This window comes from Camelus dromedarius, chromosome 7, assembly GCF_036321535.1.
Source record: "Camelus dromedarius isolate mCamDro1 chromosome 7, mCamDro1.pat, whole genome shotgun sequence".
In the NCBI taxonomy this organism is placed as follows: domain Eukaryota; kingdom Metazoa; phylum Chordata; class Mammalia; order Artiodactyla; family Camelidae; genus Camelus; species Camelus dromedarius.
This window is the reverse complement of record NC_087442.1, coordinates 4555948-4571615: the sequence shown is the minus strand read 5'-3', so window position 1 is coordinate 4571615 and position 15668 is coordinate 4555948. Positions and strand designations below refer to the sequence as shown.

Here is a 15668-nt window from a genome sequence, read left to right as displayed (position 1 = left end):
CTCAGAGACGCAGGTCTCCAACTGAACACATCCCCCTGCTGAAGTCCTGCTCGTCCACCCCCTTCCAGAGCTGCTCTTCCCCACAGTCTTCCTTCTCCTCACAGCCTTGCCAGCCTGCCTGTTCCTCCAGCCAGAAACCAAGCTGCCATAGCCTGTTTTCCTCCCACACACTTCCAACCCATCAGCATATCCAGGTGGTCCTCCTGTCAGAGCACAGCCAGAACCCCATTCTCACCACCTCCTCAGTGCCAGTCTGCTCCAAATCAGATCATCTGTCACCTGGTAACTGGTTTCTACTTCCACCCCCAGCCCCATGGTCTGCTCTCAAAACCACAGTTCCAGTCATCCTCTACCAAAAACGCCCAAAGGCTCTGATCTCACTCACGTGAAAGCCCACATCCCTGCCGTGACCTTCAAGGCCTCCATTCCTCTCTGGTCTCGTCTCCCGCCACTTATCTTCTCCTTGACCTGCTCCAGTCAGCTGTGCTCCCAGCTGTTGCTCCAACATGCCAGCTGACTTCTTACCTCAGGGCCTTTGCACTGGCTACCCCCTGCCTGCAGGGTCCTTTTCCCTGATATCCCACTGATCTACTTCCCCTTTCCTCCAGCTCACCACGCAAGTGCACTCAGCAAGTGCTTCCCAGACCACCCTTGAACACTGAAACTCCCTTTTCCAGCACTCCCTACCTCCCTTCTTTGTTCTCTTTTCTCCTTGGCACATGTCACCTCCTCATACACTGCATAATTTACTTATAGGTTGTGTCTACTGTATGCAAACAGATGTTTGTTTTTTTCAGTGTGCAGAACCTAGTTCAGTGCCCGGCACTCTGTAGATGGTCAATAAATGTTTGTTGAATGAATGAATGTGATTCAAACTAAGAGCAATGGGGGATCAGGGAGGGAGGAAGAAGGCCTACATTTGGTTCCACAAGTATTATTAACTTTTGGTCCTGGGAATGTTTCATGAAGAGTGGAGTTGAGCCTTGAAGGAAGGGTAAAATTTTAATAGTAATAGTAATAGTAATAGTAATAGTAATAATAATAATAATAATAATAATAATAATAATAATAATAATAATAATAATAATATGGTTGGGATAAACTAGAAGACTTGTGAAATCTTAGGAACTATTTCTTCAGAGCTCTAGTCTCAGGTAGAATGAGGACAAACCCCAGAGGAGGCAAACCTGAGGTAGGGTCAGGAATTTGGGATGTGAAGCAGGAATATCAGTGACTGGGATTTGCAACTGAGCCCCTGGGCAGGGGCACAGGCTCCTGGGATGTCTGGGCACTGCAACTAATTGTTAGGCCCTTGTCATAGGCCACCTATGGTAGCGGGTTCTCTCCCATTTCTTCCCTTGGCCCCAGCTGAGAAGATAGTGACTTACACTGAGGGTTCTGACTTCTCCTAGCCTGAAGGGGTACCTGTCTTGAAGGACAGTCTTTTGTAGGGGAAGGAAAAAAAGATGTGTGGGTCAAGTCCCATTCCCAGTGGCACTGTGGTCATTATGCATCACCATGACAACCGCTCGGTTTCAGACTAAGCTGAGTTTAAGTCAATCAGATTCAGACATGCTGTGTGCACTTTTGAACTTCAGCCTGAAGTGTTGCAACGGCGTGTTTTGGTGTCAGCATCCTAAGTAGAAAGCCACAGCGCCCCCTTCAGGAAATGGAGAGCACAGGGGCGTGTCCACACCTCTGCTCTAAAAATCCCAGAGGCAGCTTGGATTGCTTCACTCCATCCCTCACTTCCACCCCTCCCGCCTGTTCGCCTGTTCTCCCTACCCCCTCACATCCACACCACTTGCTTTTGCCAAATTTGCTTGCTCATAATTCTCTAAACGCACTGGGGAGGAGAACAGTGTGTAGGCAAAGAAACAGGAATGAAACAGCATGGAATGTTCTGGAAACTGCAACAAGTTCACTTTGGACTGGAGCACATGGAGACATCAGGGACCAGGCTGCAAAAGAAGGACTTTGGGGTCTTGCAGACTGCTGACCCAACTCTCCTGCTCACTTTTGGGCAAGCTCCTAAACTACCTAAGCTCGCTTTCCTCGTCTGTAAATAGAGGCAGTATTACTGCCCTGCACAACCGTGCTGGGAACTGAGTGAGGTGGAGGGTGTCCAGGGGCCTAGCACGGAAGCAGCCCAGTGCTCCAAACACTGCGGAGGTGGGGAGGCAGGAAGGGGGCTTCTGTGCTCCAGACCGAGGTTGGGTTTTGTCTGGTGGTTGGTGAGGAGTTGAAGAGAGATTCGAAGCTGGGGAAGAGTTGGTGCTGCTATTAATCCTGTTTTACAGGTGGCAAAAGTAGGGCACAGAGAGGTTAAGTAACTTGCTCGAGGCCACCCAGTTAGTAGGAGGCAGAGTTGGATTTAAACCCAAGCTCTTAACCACTGTTGTGGTTATTCTTCCTCCAGCTGAACAGAGAGGGAGAGGAAAGGCCTGGGAGACAAAGACAATGTCAGGGACCGGAGAAAAGAACTGATTGATACCCAGAGAAAAACTGGACTTGGCTTTGCTTCCAGCATAGCAGACTGACTGCTGAGAAAAGAACTTAAGTGATCAGCACATTCATCAGCACGACTTCTGGACAAGGCTGGCCCTGTCCGCTCACTGCAAAGCCCGGCACCTCTTCCTGGGCCAAGCACTTTGTGAAGAGGCCTGTCCAAAGCCCAGCTGTGTGCCAGGCCAACCAGCAGGCCACGGAGCTTGGAGGAGGGGGACCGTCCCAGGCCGCTGGTGAGAGAAGCAGGCAGCTCTGGAAAGGAGCGGGCCTGGCATCGGGACTCAAAGACTGCTGACTCACACACATCCAGCAGAGAAGTGTGCACCGAAAGCCGACCACGGAGGTCAGGGACCTGGGCTGGAGGGCGGGGGTCCCCAGCAGCCACACAGACAGTGGTGACCAGCTTATGGCCCTGCATGAGTTTAAGCCAGAGAATTTAATACAGAGCGTCACACCCAGCACAGTCCCCACAGAGCCACACAGCCGGAAGGCCCACGAAGCCCACCCTAGCTGCTGCTTCCTTTAGGGCTGGGCTCCAAACGCAGGAGGGGTGATTGGAGGTGGTCCTGCCAAGAGCCCCCAAACCAGGCCCATCTGACTGTAGCTCAGCCATCTGAGGAGTGGAGCCAAGGAGGCCATGCAGCTTCTTCCAGGGACACCCCAGGAGGCAGAGAAAGAGGGTGAGAAACACTCTGGCCTCCGCAGGCCTCCAGCCTCTACTCCACCTCCATTGCCTCCACTGGCCAGGCCAGTGCAGAGCTGGGACTCAAGGGGGCCTGGGGAATGTAGTCCCTACAACTCAGAAGCACAGGGACAGCAAGATGGGTGGGAGTAAATGGTGACTGAGAGGCACAGCATTAATCCCACCTGGAGTAGTCCTGGGTTATCCAGAATCATATAACTTCAAATACACTGTCCTGTTGTCCCCATAAAATGTTGAAATTTCCTGGAAGTTTAAATATCAGCCCTTTTCATGCAGCAGTATCAGCTCTGTCTTCCCAATGCACAGCATTTTATGTTCCACTTGCTTGGTGAGACCTGACCCCAAAGTCTGGCTACAGAGTCTTCATCTGAGAAAAATCCAGCATTCTTCCCTGATATTAAAAAAAAAAATCCATAGTAAAATAGTCATCAAATGTTATTTCTTTAACATAATAAAAAAATACCTAACAAAATCACTGAAACAAGAGAAGCATTCTCATTCAATTCTGAATGGACCAAGAATGACAAATATTGAAAAGCAGACAAGAATTTGTTTGATAATATTATCACCTACCTAGAAAACAAATTAAAATCGACTGAAAAAATGCTTAGAACTAGTAAGGTAATGCCACAAAGTGACTGTCTGGAAAATAAATTCTCAAGACTTAATGCTTTTCTCATGTAACAGTGACCAGCTGGGAAATGAAAGGGAAGAAAGATGCGACTGGCAAGCAATCAATGTGCAGCTCCTGCATAAAGGAGCTGACAAAACCTCAGCACAAGACTTGAGGAAAAAACGAAAATAATCATGTCGGGTGATGGTTGTGACGCTTTCAATCATGGACGAGTATTTACATAATTCGTGTAACCCCGTGGTTGGGAAGGGCGCCCTGGCTGCTGTCACTGAACAACATGCACAGGCTAACGCTGCTTCTCCCGTTCCGTCCAAAGCGGGTTGTGGGACTGGGAAGGAAGGAGAGCGCAGGAAACCTGTGGGTCCCAGGAAGATGAAAGAGACATCCCGGAGGGAACTCACACCCTCTCTTCCATTAAAATTAACCTGCGGGAGGACCACTGAAAGGCATCATCAGCTCCGCGCTCCGCGTGAACGGCATCCCTGCCTCCCGGAAGGGTCTGCGTTTTAATAAGCCTGCACCTGCAGTGTGGGGAGTCTGTAAAGGATACGGAGCACTTTGCAGGGTAGGGTCTCTGCCCCAGCCCCACGGTGCCATCTTCCCTGCTTTGCTGTAGTGTTTCGAAGACTGTCTCCCAGAGGTGTTCCCAGGCCAGATACTGCAAATACTACTGCAGATAGTATTCTAAGTATTGTAATACTACCGCAAGTATCAGCATTTTCAGAGAGAATTCTAAAAACTCATTTCCCGTAAATTGCCTCTAATGTTTCAGGTCTGCTCCAGGGAAACCTGCTCTGAAAGCTTTGAGCAATGAACCGCCATCGGTTAGATAAATGTCAAGTGCCTTGCTAATGTGAACTCGCTGGTCTCCACATTTAGCGCTTTAAAGACTGTGGTGCCAGATCCTTCCCTCTTTCAACAATCGCTGAATATCCAACCCTGGGAATTGGATCAGTTCGAGAAGTAGGGCATCTTAACCTTAAACGCCCACAGAGATATACCCCATGGAGGCAAAGCCTAAGAATCAGGGAAAAAAACAATTTGAAGTAGTTGCTGTCTAGAGAAAGTTGGGAGCAGACAGTTTTTAAAATTTTTCTTTGTCCAATTTTTAAGTCTTTATACTATTTGACTTTTTAACTGATTGGAAACTATTTTCGCCTATAATTATGGTAAAAATAAAAGCTGAATAAAACCCCCATAGGGCCTCATTTTCCCACTTGTGGCCTCCCACCTCCCAGTTTTGGGATTGCTTTTTGGTCACTGCCACCAGCAGCAGCCCCAGCTCAGCGCTTCCCGCCTCCCCTTCTGACAGGACATTCTTCCTGCCCTGGTCCTCCATGCCGGAACTTCTATATCCAAATGTGGATTTCTTTTTTTTTTTTTTTTTTAATTTCAGCTTTATTGAGACATAGTTGACAAATGAAATTGTAAGATAATAAAAATGTACATCATGATGAATTGATATACATGTACATTGTGAAAGGACTCCCTCATTTGGTTAATTAATACACAGTCCATCGCCTCACATTTATCGTGTGTGTGAAAACTTTCAGCTTCTGCTCTCTTAGCAACTTTCAGTTGTGCAATCCAGCGTTGTTGACGATAGTCATCCTGTTTTGCACTAGCTCCTCAGACCTTATTCATCTTACAGCTGGAAGTGTATGCCCTTGAACTTACCTTTAACTAAAATTTTAAGTCTTATTTCCAGGAGAAATCACTGGTAAAGTTAACCTTGGAAAATGTGATCAACACAATTATCTCTGCGTTAGGCTGACCAGAAGAATAATTTTGACCTTTAGTGCCAGAAGGAAATTAAGCTGCTTGACTGAGCCAAAAACAGTAAGTAGCCTCTCATTAAAGTGTCCCAGGCTTTGACGACATGTGAGGGAGGCTGCATGCAGGAAAAAGAAAGTTAACTTTAGACGTTGAGGAGAACAAGGGGAAAATGTGAGTTGTCTTGTAGCTTTTAGTTTTTTCTAATGGATCGATAAAATTGCTGTGTGTTCAAAATATATGTATATGCTTCTTATTAAATCACAGCATCACAGAGTATTATTAATAAAGGTGGTTTGGATTCACTCTGCTGGCTGTCCAGCTCTTATGTGGTTCAGAAGTTGAATGGGGAAAAAAATGGCTATAATTTAGTGAGTCCTGTCCTCCAATTGGGGTTGCAAAATAGTGGTATTCTAATTCTACGGTTTAGTCAATTTTATTAAATATAATAATTTACAAGGGGAGTCATCCCTCTGTTTACTATTTGGCTGCCCAGTGGTTCTGTCCATGTATGGAAGATGGAATAATTGCTGGAGTCTTTCCTTTTGTTAGCTCAATCTTCAAGATAATGCATTAGTAGCCTGTCAACTATCATTGAAGGTGATCAATTAATTTTTATGTAAATATGATTATGAATCTTTGGACAAACATTTTGCATGTGTTTCAGTCCACTGCAATTCCTGTCTTTATTAGGTCTTAAGTTGTCCGATCTCTGGCCAGTGGGAACTCCTGAGTCATTCTAGCATGGCCTTAATAATCTTCGATAATTCCTTGCTGTTTGGTATATCAAGACGTTCCAGACTCTTCTAGTACATTTTCTACCTCCAATCCAGAATCAGCCATTTCTCCTAAAATCTCTGGTCCCTTTCAGTGGGGAAACCATATGTCAAGGCTATCACCTGGAGGCTCGGGATGACCGTTGCATGTTGGTTGCTCGTTGGTTGCTCGTTGGATTCAGATTTTATCAATGAAGAGAACTTTTCGACACATATTTATAAATCTGCATTTCCTTAAGGAGATTTCTCTCTCTCTCATCTATCTTGAATTCATACAGAATTTTCAGTTCAAAATGAGGTCAAGATTTTCACTTAACCACTTCTATATTCCATCTCTGCCTTCTTTCTCCCACACTGAGAATCCTGGTTCTCAGCATCATGGGCAGTGATAGAATTTAAATCTCCCATAATTCTTTGCTTTATGCCACGTTACACGTACTATAGTTTCAGAACTACGTACTAATGTGCCACATTAATTACGATTATCAAAAACACTGTCTGCATTTGCTCTCTCAACTCTCCATTTATTATGATTATACTACATTCATATAGTCATCACATTCTCTAGTCTCTCCTTTTTAACACTCATTTATCTTAGTTTTACAAATAACTGTACACTAATGATGATCACTAGTACTTATGTTGATGTTTGCAGACGTTTAATTGTCTAAAACTCATTCTCTGGTAGATTCCTTAGAAAGGCTTCAAAGGGATCATATTTCCTGAGTTCTTACACGCTGATAAGAATGTTTCTCTTTACATGTAAAAGTCTTTTTGCTCAGTATAAAATCTGTGGCTTCCATCTTTCCTTGAATACTGCAAGTATATTACTCTTGTTGCATAAAGTATTGCTACTAAAGATCCTGATGATAACTCAGAATTCTCTACAAGTCACTTTCTCTTTCTTATCTAGAGACTCCAGGTTTATTTCTTCTTTTTCCTGAAAGTTTGTAATTTCACTAGAGTGTGCTTTGGTGTTGATCTTTGTGGGTCAGGATTCCCAGATACACTATGTTCTCTTTCAACACATGGTTTTTAATCTTTGTTATTTTAGAAACGTTTTTCTTGAATTATAGTTTCTAATATTTGTCCTGATCCCTTGCTTTGTTTTTCTTCTTCAGGGACTTCCGTTAGTCATGTGTTGGATCGTCTTTGTCTATCTTCAATATTGGTCACAATGTTGGATCTTTTTACTTTTTTCTTGATCCTTTTTCAATTTTTAAATTTCCCTTCTTTTCCCTTCTACTTTTATTTTTGACATTGTTGCCTTTATTTGTTGTTTAAGCTTCATTTCTAAGGTTTTTTTCTTTTATTTCTAGTCCTTTTTAAAATTTCTGTCAGCTCATTTCTGAGATTTTCCAGTTTTGATGTGTGTTGTTGTTTTTCATCTTGTTTCACTTTCTTGACATCTTTTAGCTTTTTTGGAATAACCAAATATAGCCCCCAAGAGTCTGGCCACATGGCCATATGTCTTGTATAGTCCCCTTCCCTTGAGTGTGGCAGAACCTGTGAATATAAAGGGATATTGTTCCCCCTGATTAGGTTACATTACATGGCACAGGTTAGAATATTTTTCAGATATAATTCAGATCCCTAATGAGTTGGCTTTAAGTTAGTGAAGAGAGAGAGTATTCTGGGTGGGCCTGACCTAATCAGGAGACTATTTAAATGCGAATTTAGAGGTCAGAGTCAGAAAAATCAGAGAGATTCAAAGAGGTAGAGACACTCTCCTATTGTCCTTGAAAAAGCATACTGCAGCCTTGTGGAGACCAGTAGCTGGGAACAGCAGGCAGACTCTAGGAGCCAAAGGTCTTAGTTTTACAACCCTAAGGAACTGAATCCCACTAGCAAGCAGTGAGCGTGGAGAAAGACCCTAAGCCTCAGTTAAGATCACAGCCCCAGCCAGTACCTTGATTTCAGCCTCATAAGGCCCTGAGCAGAGGACCGGCTGACCTGTGCTTGGACTCCTGGCCCACGGAAACTGGCAGATAACAAACATGTCCTAAGCTGCTCGGTCTGGTCTCGCATCAGTAGAAAACAAACACAGCACGTTGCAGTTTTGCCCCGTTCCATGGGCGTGTCTTTCCGATGCTCTTTCACTGTGTGTGGATGTTTTTCTAGTCCTTTTCTTCTTTCTCTAAATAGTAACTTTGTATGAGATTTGACTTTGATATTTTTCTGCTGTTAATTTTTATATGAAGTCAGTTTTCCTGAAATTTTATGAGAAAACTTTGTGCTAGTAGCTTTAAAAAATTTTTTTTTAATTTTTGGGGGCAAGAGGTGATTAAGTTTTATGTATTTATTTTTTGGAGGAGGTACGGGAGATTGAACCCAGGACCTTGTGCATGCTAAGCATGCGCTCTACCACTGACCTATACCCTCCCCACAAAAAAAAATCATACCAGAGACCCTTCTGTTGTTTTCATGTAGCAGCCTGCTAATGGCATTTATTGGCTTAGTTCTCGATTATCTGGATGCTTTCTTTTCTTCATTTCTGTTACCCTGTGCTTCTCAATCTTGATTTTACTCCAAGCAATTTCTCCTCCATGTGGGGCCCTATCCAGGAAGGGAGTCCAGGTGGGCCAGTTTCAAGAGTGCACGGGATTGGACTGATCCAGCCCTTTGAGGCTTTACTGCAGGACACTCACATTCTCTGCTAAAATGGGCAAAACTTCTACTTTCAGCCACTGTCTGCAGACAGGTCTGTGGGCTTCTACCTGCTGTTCTGTTAGGCGCCCCATCACTCCTCTGCGCTCTCCTACGCGGACGCTCATACCGTCCAGGCCTCACGGCTTTAGTCGTTTGTCCTGGCTGCTTGTGTTTAGGGGTTTACGGAGATACCTGGGCACCTAATTATCTGATGAATGTTGTGCATGGGGGTTTCTGTTTCTGATCCAGCTGTAGTTACTTGGGAATTTGGGGAGATCCAAAGACACACCTCTCCCAAGAATTCTCCCGCTATCTCCTTTTTATAGCCTGGGAAAACTGGATTCCCAGAGTGGGTAACTAATCTGTGTTAGGCACACGGCTAGTGAGTGCAGAAGCCAGCATTTGAACCCGCTTCTAATTTCAGAGCCCTTATTTTTTTTCCCATCACATTTTGTTTAAAAACCACTTTTACTGTAGCAGCTCCCAGCTTTAAAACCTAACTGGGTTTCCCGTCACCTAAAGCAACCAGCCTGGAGCCCGCCAGCATCCAAGGCTCTGCCCTGCGTGCGCAGCCGCCCGGCTCTGCTCCCTGAAGCGCAGCCCCTGGTCTGGCCCAGAAAGGCAACTCCATTCCCTCCCGATCTGTTCGTCTTACTCGTTTTTTACCTTGTCTTCAAAGTCCAGGTTAACTGCCCCTCTAATCAGCTGCTAGTGACTCTAGTAGTTTCTGGTGTTTTATTCACGATTTTGGAGGTGGTGTGACCGAGCAGGACCGTATGGGGCCTTCCTGGGCAGACCCGTCCCCATGCCCCCTGCTGCAGCCCCTCTCTGAAGGGCTCAGATCATAGTAGCACATGCCTGTTTCCTGAGTTTTTCAGATGCTAAAAGTCACCACCAAATGGAAGAAATCAACTATTTGATGATCATGAGCACGTGGCCCCCAGACCTTCTGGCGCCTAAGGATCGGTCACCATCAACCAGTCAGGGAACTGCGCACAGCTGGTCACATGCTCCGGCCGCCTTTCCCTCAGCTGGCCTCTGAAAATGCTCAGCTGAAACCTGTCAGGGAGTTTGCGGTTTAGGGGCCACGAGCCACCCACTCTCCTTGCTCAGCCCAGCAACAAACCTTCCTCTGCTCCAGGCTCCGTTTTGCTGTTTTTGACCCCACTGTGCGTGGGGCACACGAACTTGCGTCCGTCAGCAGTGGTATTTGGAGGCATCAACCTGTGCTTTTCTGTACCTCCCTGTGTTTGTTTTATGAAACTGCCACAAACCAGGTGGCTTAAAATAACAGACGTTTATTGCCTCACAGCTGTGAAGCCTCGAAGTCTGAGACTGGCACGCTGGCAGGGCTGTGCTCCCTCTGACGCCCGCAGGGGAGCCCTCCTCGCTTCTCCCTGGCCTCTGGGGCTTTCTAGAGATCTTGGCTTGTGGGTGCGTCACCCCTAGTCCTTGTCTTCACGTGGCCGTCTTCTCATAAGGACACGAGTCACATTGGATCAGGGGCCAGCCTTACCCCAGGGTGGCATCTTAACTAATCACGTCTGCCGTAACCCTGTTTCTGAATAAGGTCACGTTCTGAGGTAGGGGGTTAGGACTGCAGCATATCTTTTGAGGGGCACGATTCACCCCACAACACTCTCCTTCCGCCTTTCCTTCCGCCCACTAGGGAGAGGACCTGTCTTTTCACTTTGTGTGTCAAGGGAGGAATGGAAGAGTGCGGGAAGAGAAAACTTGGAATGGTTAGGATGCGATAGGATGTCTTGGCCAGAAGCAGAGAGCACACAAGGGCTTCCCTCCAGAGTTGAAAGAGGTAATTTCCTGAGCAGCGTGGCCAGGGAGGTAGCAAGGTCCCAGAAGGGGAGGGGCCGCATGGTGCTTGAGATGGAAGTGGTCACTCTCGCCTGGTGCCCTGGATCAACCGCAGCCAGAAAGCCACAGAGCGCGCTGGGTCTGAAGGCCATGCCCACTGGCCGGAGAGCATGTCCCAGCCCTTTCCTGCGCCTCTGTGTGCTTAGAACTGTGTATGGCACCTAGCGTGTTAGTGGAAAAAGCAAGGAATCTGAAGGAGTCTGGATACCAGGGTACAGGCCCTGGTTCCATCATCCGAGCCAGACACACGGGCCTCAGCATCGGCCCCTAAACCATGCAGAGAAGAAGCATCAAAACCACTTTCTGGGAGAATGAAATAAATGAGGTTCCCAGTGTGCCCAGCCCTGGGAGGGCTTCATAAACTGTATTGCCTTTCTCCCCTGCTCCCTCTCTGAGCCTCAGTTTCTTAATCCGTAAAATGGAGATCACAAAATCTTACCACGGTGGGGAGGGTGTAGCTCGGTGGTGGAGCGCGTGGTTAGCCTGCACAAGGTCCTGGGTCACCCAGCAGCAACGGCTGTCTTGCCGACACACTCCTCCAGCCTTCCTGGACCAGGGAATCTAGAGGACGTTGGCCCACCTCCCAGGGACTCCTCGGGCAGCCCTCAGCTGCGTCCACTCTGTCATCCCATCTGGCATGACACAGTCCACCAGGGTGTCCCCATTGTTCTGTGATGCCCTCCATGGCGGGTGCCTGGTCCGAGGACTGTCATGTCCCTGCGAGGCTGGGAGCAGCCACAGCCCAAATCCGGCTCCCTTCGGCCCCTGCTCGTGTCTCTGGTCCAGTGGTTCACAGTGCTCTGGTGTGGGCTTGCGTGTATCCAGAACCCGCACCCGCTCTGGTTGTCTGAAGGCGCACGCACGCATCAGACAGTCAGCAAGACTCGTGGAAAGCACGTCTGTGTGCAAGGCCCATGGGAGGAGCTGAGGGGAATCTAAGGAAGCATTGCCTTTCATGGAACCCAAGACATGATGGATTGTGTGCACATCATTGTCTTATTTACTGGCGAGAAAGAAATGCCCTGATGGTTAAACTGACGTTTATCGATTGTAAGATGTGTCCTGATTTCAGGGTTGTTAAAATGCCAAGAGAAGCTGTGATGAAATATTACACAAGGCACCAGGTCTCCTTTTAAAGAACTATAATCCTCTCGGAAAGAAACAACACAAACACACACTCACAACCTGGTGACTCTCAGAGGAAGGGCAGGGATTTAGATGCTTGCTGAGGCTAGAAGTGGTTGTTGGTGGTTGGGTCTTGAAGTCTGGGTTGGACCAGTACCATCCAGGTGGAGCTGAGGAGGGCCACTGAGAAGAGAGGAGAGGTGCAGACTCAGGCAGAGCAGCGGCGTGAAGGTAGGAAGGTGTCCGAGACAGAGGAACGGAAACGATAAAGTGGGAAGGGAGCCTCACTTCCAGATGATGGTCATCCCTGAGGAGTTTAGGGTTCATCCTTTAAGCCGTGGGAAGCCAGAGACAGTTTTAGAGCAGGGGAGGGCCACACTGAGCAGTCCTGTGGGGATCTGGCAGGATACGTGGAAGGATAGGGTGCAGGCAGGGGACCGGTTTCAGAGACAATGTCAGAAGTCCAGCAGGCACGCAGTGGAGAGATGAACAGCTGTGTGCAGTGAAAAGGAAGGAATGAAGGGAAAGTCGTACAGAAAAATAAACGAGCAGGACTTGCTTGGGAAGAGGACTGTGTCCCAGACTTTGGGTGTGGATGTGAAGGTGCAGAGTAAGGGACTCCTGGCGGGGAGGGCATAGCTCAGCAGTAGAGCGCGAGGTCCTGGGTTCCATCCCCAGTGCCTCCACTAAAGTAAATAAATAAATAACCCCCCCCCCAAAAAAAAACCAAACAAACAAAAAATACAAAACAGAGTAAGGGACTCCTGAGGCCCTATTTCTCGCCACCAGCCTTCTTGATCAGAACAAAAGAAAGCCCGCACTTACCTGGTGACAAGGCGCCCACGGCCACTCCAGGCTGAATCCTATTACGGTTGCCATAGTTTTCTCATACATAAAGTGCTTTCAGTGATCCTGACATCTCTGGCGATAATATACCGGAGACTAAAAATCCATCCTGTTATTGTAAGTATCTGAGACATTTCATAAACAACCTCATTCGGTTTTGCAGCCTTCCCATATAGTAAAGCAAGGGCAAGCTTTACTCTCTACCCATTGAGAAGTAAAATGACCTTTATAAAAATTACATAAGTCAGAAGCAAACCTGGGAATAAATCCAAGGTTCCCTGATTCGACATTTAAATAGAAGGGTGTATATTTGCTGTAGCCCTTGGCGCTGTCGATAAAACAGAACAGAGTACTGTGTACCTGTTACGAACCCCGTACACTCTAGGCAGTGACCCAGGAGAGAGGGTTTATTCACGGGAGCGGAGTATCCTTGTGGAGAGATTCCACAGCCATCGCTGATGCTGTGGGCAGGGGGTGGGCTGGGCGTGCCGTGGGCAGAGCTGGCCACCAGACGTGGTAGTGGTGCCCTGGATGGTATCCAGCCCTGGGTTTTATCGTGTTGGTTTTGGAGGCTCTCAGAGAAAGCACTTCTTGAGGTCAGAGTCCAGGGAAAACACCATACAAGCGGTTTTTTCTTTCTTGTTCTTCAAATGGAACTGTACACTCAAGGGTAAGTCTGGTGGTTCCATAGTATCTATTCTGAGTGGACTCTTTCCATTGGTGTTCAAATACACGTTGAGAACCTTCTATGTAACAGAGCCCAGATCTGGTCTAGGGGGTGGAGATGCCACAGAAAAAACCTGAGTCTGTCCTCAAGAAGCATCATTCAGTAGAGGGAGAAGAGCTGAGGGAAATAAACAAGTAAAGAGGAGCATTTCAGACACGCCCATGGTCCAGGGGAGGAGTGATGGTCCAGGGGAGGACTGATGGTCTAGGCAAGGGGTGATGGTCCAGGCAAGGGGTGATGGTGCAGGGGAGTGGTGATGGTGCAGGGAAGGGGTGATGATCCAGGGGAGGGGTGATGGTCCAGGGGAGGGGTGATGGTGCAGGGGAGGGGTGATGGTCCACACGAAGGATGATGGGTCACTTGAGGGATAATGGTGGCCTGGGTTAAGGTTTTAGCGTTAAAGATGGTAGAGCTAAGATAGGAGAAAACTTAGTGAGCTCAGGCTTAGAAATTGTATGGATAGTTACCCAGGGAAAGAGTGTAGACAGAGAAGAAGCCTGATGGATACAGAGCTTTGGGTCCAGATGCTGGGAGGATGGAGAGGAGGAGATGCTGCATGGAGAGGAGGGAGGGGAGAGCCTGGCAAGGGCTGTCTCTGGTCAGGGGAGATGCTGCTCTCGTGAAGGAAGGACCAGCCGCGCCACAACTGCTGAGAGGTGAACAACAGATTGGCTTTTCAGTTTTGGAAATGTGGAAGTAATGAACAATTTTAAAAAATAAAAGCTCTTTTCTTTGAAATGGTAGGGCAAAAGCACGAGTAGATTGGATTGAAGGCAAAGTCGGGGTGGCAACAAATAGAAACAGCAAGCAGAGACATCTTTTTCTTGGAGACTTGGAAGTGGGCTGTGGAGATGGGGTCGGGGGGTTTGGAAGGATGTGAGGTTGCGGGGTGTTCGTGTGAAGATGGTGCAGCAGAGTCTAGGGGTCAGGAGGGCGGGTAGGCGGTGCAGGAGGGAAGGGGTGCTGCCAGGAGGGACGTCCCTGAGCTTGTGAGGGACAGGTATCCGGTACACTTGGGGAGGGGTGGCTTCAGAGTGGAGCAGGGACAGGCCAATCACTGTGACAGGATGTTTCTGGTGCAGACACAGGGACCTCATGGGACTGGTGTCCGGAAGATGACAGGTTCTCATCTGATTACCCCTATCTCATCGGTCAATTTCAATTTCGGTGAGAGGTGGGGGTGGGGGAAGGCCGCTGCAGGTCTTAGGAGGCTCGGTGGTGGTGAAGCAGCCAGCTGGGAGAGACGGGAGTGCGCGCACCAGCAGGGGTCAGGCTGCTCCGGTGCCTGGTGGAAATCGACCACCAGCGGCCTCTCCCACGACGTCTAGCAGCAGATGTCCGTGAGGGGTGGTTGGGTCTGATCCTAGCTGGGCTTCTGCAGAGAGAAATGAGCAAGGGGAATTGGGAGTTCTCGAAGGAGCTGTTATAGTGAAATCTAGGCCCCGGGAGGCTGGAAGGAGAAGGATGGGGTGCAGGAAGCGGGGAGACGAGGGCTGCGGAGATAGAGGTCTCATGTGGGGGGGCGGGGGTTGTTGACCCGGGTCCAGGCCAGCAGGCTATGCTAGCAGGTGGCGGTCGGTGTGAGTGTGAGACTGAAGTTTCCAAAGTGGTGGGGTGTTTGGTTAAGTCGGGTGTTCGGCTGGGTGAGTGGGTGGCCGAGGTGGGATGTACTGAGGAGGTGAAGGACCTGGGAGGCCAGGGCAGCGCATAGGCACCCAATGGGGTTGTATTAGTGCAGGAAAAACATGGCTTAGTTGATTTTTTACCCCTAAAAGGTAGGAAATAAAAGCCAAAGGAAAGAAAGCCAATCTTCATTGCGAGGATCTGAGGAGCCAAGGACCCAGAGAAAAGGGGTCTGTAGGGAAGTGAGCCTGACGTTTGGTCCTGTCTTCCAGCTTCAGGACTTGGGGGGGAACAGGTGGGGGTTACGATGGAAGCTAAATCCTGTGCCCACCGGGCAGGAGGGCCCAGGAAGCACTCAGGCTGGCTTGGAGAAAGGACCAGCAGAAATAGCCCATCCCGCTAATGTTTGAAATGCAATTTGAGATGAGAATG

At 48.0% G+C, this 15668-nt stretch overlaps 1 non-coding gene across 4 annotated transcripts in view; it reads left to right on the top strand.

Moving 5' to 3' along the window:
* Positions 1-15668, top strand: part of LOC116154110 (uncharacterized) — a 57755-nt gene that overhangs the window by 17632 nt on the left and 24455 nt on the right. The window contains exon 1 of one of the 4 annotated variants that reach the window (XR_010381522.1): positions 5334-5684. The exons of the other annotated variants lie outside the window; for them this stretch is intronic. This is a non-coding gene — a transcript (uncharacterized LOC116154110). Of the gene's footprint in view, positions 1-5333; positions 5685-15668 lie in introns of those variants that run through there. 4 annotated transcript variants of the gene reach the window in all.